The sequence below is a fragment of the Sorex araneus genome, chromosome 2 (genome assembly GCF_027595985.1).
Source record: "Sorex araneus isolate mSorAra2 chromosome 2, mSorAra2.pri, whole genome shotgun sequence".
Taxonomy (NCBI): domain Eukaryota; kingdom Metazoa; phylum Chordata; class Mammalia; order Eulipotyphla; family Soricidae; genus Sorex; species Sorex araneus.
The window spans coordinates 337,122,352-337,133,505 of NC_073303.1; positions in this window are offsets into that span (position 1 = coordinate 337,122,352).

An 11,154-nucleotide genomic window follows, 5' to 3' on the forward strand; every position below is an offset into this window, starting at 1 on the left:
TTTGTTAAATGTGATTTTTTTAAAAAAATCTTCTTAACTTAAGCACAAAGTTTATATTCAAATGCTTCATATGTATTAGCTTACAAAAGATTGCTGGCCAGACAATGTGGGAACACCACAACCTCAGGTATGATCCCTGGTTATCACAACAAAACCTCAATAGAGGGATGGGAAAGGGGTTCAAAATTAACTAAGTCCCAGCAATGTGGCTCTATGGTAAAATACAGGCCTTCCATGGGTGCAGCAGAGGTCTGTCTGATCCCAGCCCCAACATTCTCATTAATTAATTTTTTTACATTTTAACAATATTGCATTGTCTTTCGTCCATAAAACAATTATTCTTTAGGTACAAGGCATTCTCATGGGTTTTGGAAAGACTAAAAAAAAACTGAAGTGTCCTAACACTAATAGAATGAAATGCAGGTGCCTTAGAAGCTCACAAAGAAGAGACAGCTTCCAGGGAAAGCAGAGACTAAGAAAGCGGAGAATAAAAAGTGGCCTGAGAGAAGTAAAGATGCTGTTGAGTCACTGAGCAGTTGCTCAGCATGTGCTTTGTGTAGACCGTGGAGTTGTAGCCTGTGCTGGGAGACGTCTGGGGTGCAGGTGCCGAGGCAGATCTGCTTGAGAATATGGGCATAAACAGTGGGCAACTGTCTCCATTCAACAGTCTCAAGGCACGTTAGACTCACTCATGAGGGGCCCTGAATGATAGGCTAAAGAGCTTGGGCCTCATTTGGGAGCGATGTTTGGGCCTCATTTGGGGGCAATGTTCTCCCGGTTATAACCAGGAGAACATCCCTAGCAGCTTCCACAGGGGCAGAGAGAAATTTGATCCAAGAAACAAAATAGCATGCTAGGAATATTTCTGGGTATCCTGACATGCCGGGGCTGGTATGATTGCCAGGGATATGACTCACTGGCAAAACACATGCTTCACATGTGTGAGACCCTGGGTTTGAACCCTGGCACCCAGGGGAAAGAATGGGGAGAGTGTTTCTGATTTGGAAGTCATACCCAGAAGGAGTTTTAGGAGACTTATTTTCAGACTGGAGAGAGTACAGAAGGTAAGAAGCTTAACTTGCATGTGGCTATAATGGTCACAACGCTGGTTTTAACCCCCAGCACTACATCTGGCCCGCCATGCACAGAGCCAGGAATAGCCTCTAAGCACTGCCTAGTGTGGCCCCAAAATATTTTTTAAGATTTTTGACTAAAAAATTAAGATTTTCGGGGCTGGAGCAATACAATAGCACAGCAGGTAAGGCGTTTGCCTTGCACGCTGCCAACCCAGGTTCAATTCCCGGTATCCCATATGGTCCCCTGAGCACTGCCAGGGGAAATTCCTGAGTGCAGAGCCAGGAGTAACCCCTATGCATTGCCGGGTATGACCCAAAAAACAAAAATAATAAAAAAATAAAGATTTTTTAAAAACTGTCTATAGAGGTCGATTATGGAGCCCAGAATGACAAGAGAGTAAGATCAAAGGGATCATACTGGGGAAAAAGGAAATCAAAGGAGTAGACCGTGGTCTGAAGGGGCAGACCTAGTGCCTCCACAGAGAAGTTTTCATGAAAATGGGGTGAAAACGTCCCTTAAGCTCCAAAAGGTCAGGTAGGATAGAAACTGAAAGTAACAATCAGAAGACGCATGAAGACTGTGAGTAAATCTGTGCTTTTGGAGAAGCAGAAACCCAAATAGTATGGATTTTTTAAAGTGAGTGAAAGGAAGGAAAAGACAAAGCCAGGTAGAATATTTTTCTAAGAAAGTGGCTTTAATGCACTCACAAAGGACCCGAGGAAAGCGTGCTTTTGGGAGCTTTTATGTGCTTTAAGGAGCCAATCAGAGAAGGGACAAAAGAGAGTTCACTGATTCAAAAACGCATAACCTAGGAGGCATTTTCCAAGAAGTAAAGAAGAAATCCTGTGTGTATGTGTGTATGTGGGGAAGGGATCCCCAACACCTCTAAAAGCCAGTCAGGCACAACATCAACATATTCGGGTCTAGAGGGAATGAACAAAACAAAAAACGAGAAATTCCCATCAAATCCAGGAATACAATTAAGGAAATGCAGTTGCTCAGCCTGGAGAGAGGAGAAACCTCACTAAGGTCACCTAGAAAAGAGTAACAGGTTGATGTTTCCATCAGCGCCCATCCCTCCGCTGACAAAGGGCTGCCGATCCCCCTGTCAGTACAGCTGAGGGGCACTTCAGCCCATGCTCAGATCAGTGCCTGCAGGGCCCTTGGCAAGGGGCAGGAGAGATGCCCTCCGGCTGTGGGTTTGATGGATTCAGCCTAGAGAACTATCGGGAAGGAGGAATGAGGGGCACACACTCAAAAGAGCAATGAAGAGTAGGCTGCCTCAGTGCCTCTGCCCTTGGTCAAAGTGGCAAAATCCTGGAAGGTATTTTAGTTAATTAAATAGATGTGAAGAGTAAAATGAACAAAGAAAATTTAGCACATTATGCAAATGATATCTAAGAAATGCATTAAAGAAGCACCCCAAGATATTTCTCAGAGAGACACAGAGCTCTCCAAATGAAGCATGTTTGCTATTGGGGTTTCAGGTGAAGGCTTGGAAGAGCATGCAGATGCCTAGAAATCTCCCATTTACCAAAGGTCCTCTTCCAGGGAAGCACAGAGCCAAGTTACTCTCCCCAAGACCTGGGCTGAGCAGAGGCTACTGAGAGACCCACGGACTCTTCACATTAGCACAAGGCCTGTTAGAAGGTGAATCCTAATTTCTGTACGTGAACCAGATTTGATAGGAGCGTTTGGGAGCAGAAGCAGCCCCAAAGCCACGGCTCACGGAGCAGCTGAGAGAGTAGCGTGTGCAGCCCACCGTTCAGTGATAACAGGTCTGCCAAGAGAAATGAAAGCTAAATTGGGGACGAGGGAGAGGAGCTTACCCTGTCTGACCTCTTAGAAAGCCTCCCAGGTGTCCTGCAGAGAGCAGAAGAAGCAGGAGAGGAAGGTGGAGGTGGCCCCACACCTGAGCCTGGGCTCCCTTACCTTGTAACTGAAAAAGGAGGAAAGAAATTACTTTTACAATTATTACAATTATTTTATCCACCTTTATTGTGCATATTGAAGTGGGTCTGTATTTGCAAGTGCTCGTGCTTGGCCTCCCCTAGGTAGACGCAGAATTGGGAGGAAGGAGGAGGAGGACAAGTGTGATACATAGTATACCAGGGGGACAGCACCCGCCCCTCCAGATGTCTCCAGCCAAAGTCCCAGGTGGCCTGACAGACCCCACGTACAACTGGACACACCCAGAAATCCTGATAGCTCTGAGAGACACAGCAAGGACACAGGTATAACAAATAATTGGGGAGGCCTCAAGTTGCATGTTGCATTGCAATTTTTGTTTTACTGACCCCAAACTTCTGCTTTAAAAAAAAAAAATGTTTCGGGCTGGAGCAATAGTACAGCTCGTAGGGCATTTGCTTTGCACGCAGCCGACCCGGGTTCGATTCCCAACATCCCATATGGTCCCCTGAGCACCGCCAGGAGTAATTCCTGAGTGCAGAGCCAGGAATAACCCCATGCATCTCCGGTGTCACCCAAAAAGAAAAAAAAAAAGAGGACTGACCCCTGTAAATTGCCTAAAAAAAAAATGTTTAAGTCAAGCTATCCATAGCATGAGGGAAATTATAAGGATTATTAATTCTGTTTATGCCTTAATTCATAGACATCATTGGGTTTTAGAACACCGGTTCTGCATATACATACAGGCATCACGTTTCAGCAGCCTGCCTGAGCTCCTTTGCAAATGTTAATGTCTCTTTGTTAATAGGAATTCTTGTAGTGAGTATATGTTAGGGACATGCTCTGCATAGTTCCTTTAAGCAATAATCATTCTCCTGATTCTCTCAATTTCTAAAATAGTATTTTACTCACAAATAAAATACACGTTCATTATTTTTTAAAGTGCAAAATAAAGGAAAACATAAATATGAAAATTAAGAGCATTTATAACTCCTACATAGTGATAGTCATCATTTTACTACATATACATCCAATCTAATTTTTTATGCAAAAATAGGTTATATCCTCCAAGACAGCATTATACTGTGTGCTATATTTTATAGTATCTTTAATTTAATCTCATGTAATTTTTATATCATTTATTTTCCCATCATAATTTTTTGATGTACACTATATACTAATAATGAATATATCTAAAATTACTCTTCTATCTCATATTATTGGCTATTTAAGTTGATGCCAATATTTTGTCATCATTAACCAAATTATGCTAATGCCCTTTTATCATTGCTTGAATCCAGAATATTTTCCTCAGGATAAAAGCTTGTAAGTTGAGTTGCTGAGTCATTGGGACTAAGCAATTATTAAGACTTTCCATACATTATAAATTGCCTTTCCAAAAGATTGTCCCAATTTATACTCCTACCAGCAGTAGATCAGCATGCATATCCTCTCATTTTCCAAGCCCATGCTTCCCACTCTGTTAACTTCCTGTTTTTTTAGAAATTCAACTTGTTCTGATGTTGACTTTCTGTTTTTGAGAAATTGAACTTGTTCTGATCATTTTCTCAAAACCAATAAATGAACAACTTGATTAGAACTAAACTTGTTCACACAATGTCTTTCAGAAACCTGTCAAGCAAAACCCATTGTCGAAATATTAAAATCACTCACTGAACACTGTTTTAATGTCACTCCCATATCCTCACTTTCTATGGCTAATCTGTTCTTCTTCATCCACCAAAAAAAGAAAAAAGTTTCTGATCAGATATCTAAATGCTCTTAAGTAAAAAATAAAGGCAATTTCAAACAGTTGGGGATAGAGATTCCAAATATGGTTCTATAAAATGTAATGAGGTTTTGATTTGTAAAACTCTCAGTTGAAGGGAGAGTTTCAGCAATGACTGTGATACTAACAGGAAGATCTAAAGAGTAAACAGCTCAGATCCCTGAACAGACCTCTGAGGAATGAAAGCTGGGTAAAAGCTAGCAGGAGTGAAGAGAACAATATCAGAGTAAATAGACTATACCGATTCCAAGAGATAAGATTGATGAAATCCAGTGTAGCACTAATATATCCCACCCACATAGTTATATAAATAGGATTGTGGAAGAGAGCTTATGGTAATATATGCCCTAAAAAATAAGAACAAAGGGAGGAAGGAAGGGAGGGAGGGAGGGAAGGAGAAAGGAAGAGAGGGAAGGAAAGAAAGAAGGAATAGAGGGAGGCTGGGAGGGAGGGAGGATGGGAGGGAGGGAGGGAGGGGGAAGGAGACAAATAGAGAAGACAGGAGGTCAGGCATGGTAGTGGACTTGTTTTATGTAATGAACAGACTATCTCCCCAAAGAATCCCCCTAAAACTGTATCTGAACCTGGTAGGGTAATAGAAAATGGGACAGACTGAAAGTAATTTTTTTAACTTGTAATGCCACTACATATGAAGCTATGATCTACATCCTCATTTAAGTTCTCATTTAAAACAGATTGGAACTCAATAATTAGTATACAAGGTAACTCTGGAAAGGTCTGACAGGGAAACCTATTATTTCTGTGTGAGGCTGCCACCTGGCCTCCACGTCGACCAAAATAGTAAATGAGTCCCAGAATGCTTAGGAAAAGCTGACATGCTGAACTAATCTTTAATTTATTGATGCTCTACCTCACTGGGAAAAAAAAGTAGTATATCAATAAATGGCTTTAGTTAAGAAGGTAACGTCCAAGAAGAAACCATCAGGGTTTGCTGAAATACATTGAGTGCATCAAGGTTTATAGAAAATAAAATCAAGAGCTTCTGGGAGAAATTGATGTCTGGTAAGAACAACAGAGCATCCAACAATATAAGGTTTATAAGATCAACAAACCTGAAGATCTATTCAATAATGTCCTTTTTTTCCTGCCTTCTCATTTGTACAAAATGAAAAACAGTAACAATAACTGGAAATTTTCGGATAGCCTAATCTAAAAACAGTAACTGGAACGGATAATTTAGAACTCTATGATCCAGTAAATGTGACTTTATAACTTATGTCTTTATGCTTAATTATAATGATCAATTAAAGAAACCTCTGTATGAAAATTAAAAATAGGGAATCCTAAAATGATAAAACTAAAAAGGAAAATAAAAGAGAAAAGGCAATGATGTAAAATTAAAATAATCCTTAATTCTGAAAATGAAAATGGTCCCTGAACATATTTAAATTACTTCTTGCTCTTGCAGTCTTATATTACTCTTTCATAAGAAGAAATTGTAAGATTTTCCTTTATACCAAGAGAAACATGGCTGAGACACATTTTCTTAGTGTCAAAATAGGATATATTAGCATTTTAGAGATGAACAAAAATTTTAATTAACAGAGAAAGTTGATTCTGAACAAAATTTTAAGTAAATTTTATAAAGATCTGTGCCATATTATATTTCAGAAATGTTAGGTAAAAGAGATAACTCAAAGTGCTGAACAGACATTTGCATGCAAGAGACCTGGATTTCTTCTCTGGCACCACAAGTTTCTCACATGCAGAGAGCTGGGAGTAGCATTCAAGCGCTGCCAAAAATGACAAGGCAAGCAGTTTCAGAAATTTTTATTAGTGAAGACTAACGCACAATGACATTCCTCAATACAATTAGTAAAAATTTTGTGTATTTCCCTTATAATATCTTTATTTAAATAATGTTTACTATGTAGCAGTTATCATAGACTACATAAAGGTATGTACTCTTTTTCCATTTAATAATTTCCTTTTGCTTATTTTTCCTAGTAGCTTTAAATTTTTTAAAGAATTTTAACATGCAACTGCATGACAGCTGCCAATAGTACCTCTAGCATGTCATAATTACTTATTTTTTTGTTGGGCATTTAAATAACATCTACTATATTGCTATACTCTAAAGGCCACTGTGATGAACATTGTATGTGTTGATTGTCTTTGTAGCTTGGTTATAAAATGCCACCAGCTGCTCCCCTTCCAACGTCTATGACTCAGCTCAACCATGTAACTTACTTGGCAAATAAGCTATTTGTAACCCTGATTCAGACAAGTCTTGCACATCAAAGCTTGCTTTTTGCTCTCCTGGGAACTGTGTCCCTTATGAACCAGACTGGGCTAGCTTTGACAGATGAGGAGACACATGGTCCAGTTGGTCCTATCCCTATGCAGACCTGCTGGCCACCAGATCTGACAGTGAACCATCCTGGATCTCTCAACCACCAGCCAACTCATCAACTGAACATAGAACTGAGCAAGCCTTAAAAAAAAAAAAACAGCAGGACCGCAGTGATAGTACAGTGGGGAGGGTGTTTACCTTGCACACAGCCTACCAGGGTTTGATCCCCAACAAACCAGATAGTCTCCCAAGCACAGCCACTGAGTGCTAAGTGCCAGGAGTAACCCCTACGCATCACTGGGTGTGACCCAAAAAGCAAAGAAAAAAAAGAAAAAAAAAGAAATCAGCAGACATTGGTGGTGGAGAATGTGCACTGGTGGAGGAATGGGTGTTCAATCATTGTATGACTGAAACTCAAACATGAAAGTTTTGTAACTGTAGCTCATGGTAATTCAATAAAAAATAATTTTTAAAAATTTAATTAAAAGAAAAAAAAAGAGGAAACCAGCAGAGCCCGTTCAGAAAAAAAAACTGCCTAGTGACTCCTAGGAGTCTGAGCCAAATAAATGGCAGTTATTTTTAGCCACTTTGTTTTGGGGTGCTTGATTATTCAAAGTTAATTAGCTCAAACTTTTTTTTTCAACTGCTTTCCCAGAAATGAATTTACTGGGGCAAAGGGCAAAAACACTGACTATTCTTTATCACAGTCAGTGGTAAATTAAGGTATACTGCCTTCTCAACATTCTTTAGTACCACAAATAAATCTGTCATTAAGTAACTATTATCTAGTAAACCCTGTGCTTTTTACAGACACTTTTCTCCATTGAGTCAGAATATGGTGCTTGCCAGGATTTCTTTAACACCCAAAGTCTGAACCTGGAAAACTGGAACCTCTCTAGGTGTCCCAAATGCACTTGTACTGCAGAAGCATCCCCACTACATAATTGCCACACCCTGTTTTTAAGAAACACAGTGACAATTTAAATTTTTTAAAATATTTTTGATTCTGGGGCCGGAGCGATAGCACAGCGGGTAGGGCGTTTGCCTTGCACGCGGCCGACCCCGGTTCGATCCCCGGCATCCCATATGGTCCCCCAAGCATCGCCAGGAGTAATTCCTGAGTGCAAAGCCAGGAGTAACCCCTGAGCATTGCTGGGTGTGACCCAAAAAGCAAAAAAAAAAATATATTTTTGATTCACCGTGAGATATAGTTACAAGCTTTCATGTCTGAGTTACAATCACACAATGATCAAATACCCATCCCTTCACCAGTGCACATTCCCCACCAATATCCCCAGTATACCCGCACCTTTCCCACCCCTCCCCCACTGCCTCCATGGCAGACAATATTCCCCATACTCCCTCTCTACTTTTGGGCATTATGGTTTGCAATGCAGATAATGAGAGGTCATCATGTTTGGTCCTTTATCGACTTTCAGCATGCATCTCCCGTCCCAACAGATTCCGCCAGTCACCATTTTCTTAGTGATCCCTTCTCTATTCCAGCTGTCCTCTCTCTGCCTGCTCATGAGGCAGGCTTCCAACTATGGAGTAATCTTCCTGATCCTTCTATCTACTGTCCTTGGGTGTCGGTCCTGTGTTATGGTATTTTATACTCCACAAATGAGTGCAGCACAGTGACAAATTTTTTAAACTTCACATAATAGCTACACCATCATTTTCCTGCAAAAAAATTGATAAATAAAAAGGCATAAAATCCAAGCAATTATACAGTGAAATGCAGGAATCTGCAAGATTTTGTCGAACAGGCATTTTCTCCCTAAATTTTATTTTATTAAAGCACTGTGAGTTACAAAGTTATTCATAGTTGGGCTTTTGACTTCAACATTCCAGCACAGATCCCACCACCAGTGTCGACTTCCCTCCAGCAGTGTCCCAATGGGCATTCCGAATCTAAAGCCTAATGAGATCCACTCAGAGAAGTGAAATCATTCTTTGTCCTAGTTTCTTCCACTCATTTATTCAAAACATATTTACTGAGAAGCTATTAGTCAATTAGGTATTGGGAGGATCAAGAAAATGGTATTTTCGTGACATTCACTAGAGGCAAGAACAAAACTCTAACTGCATTGATCCTGGAAGCATCTTCAGGACCTCCTGCGAAAGGATCTCCTGAAACACGCTCTGATTTTAGTCTTCCAGACCCAACATTTACCCTAATTTTATTTCTTTTGGTGTCAGTAGTAAAATATAGGTTATTTAAAACCAAAAAAATTTAGATAGATTACATATTGAAATGACATAATTTTTTGATATGTTGAACAAAATAAAATACATTGCTAAAATTAATTTTAACTACTTATTTTTAACCTTCTAATGTTGTCATCTGGAAAATATACATTTTTGTGGCTCACATTTCTATTGGAGGATATTATCCTAGATAGATTCAAAACCGCAATGAAAAGGATAGCGACTTAAAATGAATAGTAAAGGTCTGTGCCTCTCCTAACTAACTTCATTTAGTCAACACTCTCCAGATTTATCCATGTAGCAGCAAATTGCATGGAAATACTGTGCATTTCATAGTATCCATTATTTATATGTACCATAGTTTCTTTTTTTTTTTTTTTTGGTGAGGGATTTAGGCCACACCCAGAGATGCTCAGGGGTTACTCCTGGCTCTGAATTACTTTGGGCAGTGCTCAGGGGACCATATGAAATGCTGGAGATAGAACCTGGTCGGTCAAGTGCAAGGCAAGTGCTCTAAACTTTATATTATTACTCCAGCACATTACCATAGTGTCTTAACCCAATTATCTGTTCTTGGACATTTGAACTGGTTATGTCACTCCTTCAAAAAGAAAGATAGTCTTACTGGGAAGAATATTCTTGGTGAGGTGTTCATATCATTGTGCTTTTTAAATTTTGCTTGTATTAAAAATATTATATCCCTAACAACAGGGAGCAAAGGTCAAGGGGATCCTAGCACAACAGTGGTATAGAGGAGTGGTTAAAAAAAAATTAATAATAAGGGAATGAATTGAATAATGTTAACTTACATCTGGATAAAGATTTATATCAGGCCAACAGTGTTAGATCAAAGAGTAGATTTGTGGGGTTGGAGAGATAGCACAGCGGGTAGGGCGTTTGCCTTGCACGAGGGCAACCCAGGTTCGATTCCCAGTATCCCATATGGTCCCCTGAGCACTGCCAGGAGTAATTCCTGAGTGCAGAGCCAGGAGTAACCCCTGTGCATTGCTGGGTATGACCCAAAAAGCAAAAAATAAATAAATAAAGAGTAGATTTGAAGTTTCCCCCTGAACATGGGTAATTGGATAATTAACTAGAATCATAGACTCATGTAGCCCTCATGCCTCAGATCCTGTCCCCTATCTCTGGCAACATCTTGGCCATGCCTTGTGAATCTAGTAACCAACTTCAGCTACCCACAGAGTGAACTTTGCTAAGCATAAAGATCAGGACATAAAGACAGTGGTAGAGCCCCTGTCTTGCAGCCAAAAGTTTGATCCTTACCACTGCCCCACTTGTGAATGCAGTTCTCATGGCACAACCTTAGGGATCCGGGGGTATGTAACTAAAGTGTACTGGCATTATAATCAAGTATGTGGCTCCCAGCAAGCACAACCAAACATGTAAAATTCCCAGTCACAAAAACAACAAAGTGAAAAGAGAAAATAAAGATAATGGAAAAACAAAACAAAGTATAAAGGTGTCTTCCAGACTGAGAAAGACAAGAATAAAACACAGATAAACAGGGGGCTGGAGTGATCTCACAGCGGGTAGGGCATTTGCCTTGCACGTGGCCAACCTAGGTTCGATTCCCAGCATCCCATATGGCACCCCGAGCACCGCTAGGAGCAATTCCTGAGTTGAGAGCCAGGAATAACCCCTGAGCATCACCGGGTGTGACCCAAAATGAAAAAAAAAAATCCAGATAAAGTTCATTGTAATAATTTTGTATCAAATTTTTTATTAGTGAATCACTGTGAGGTAGTTACATACTTATGAACTTTCATGTTTGCATTTCAGTAATACAGTGATCCCATTCTTCCACCAGTGCCCATTCTCCTCCACCAATGATCCC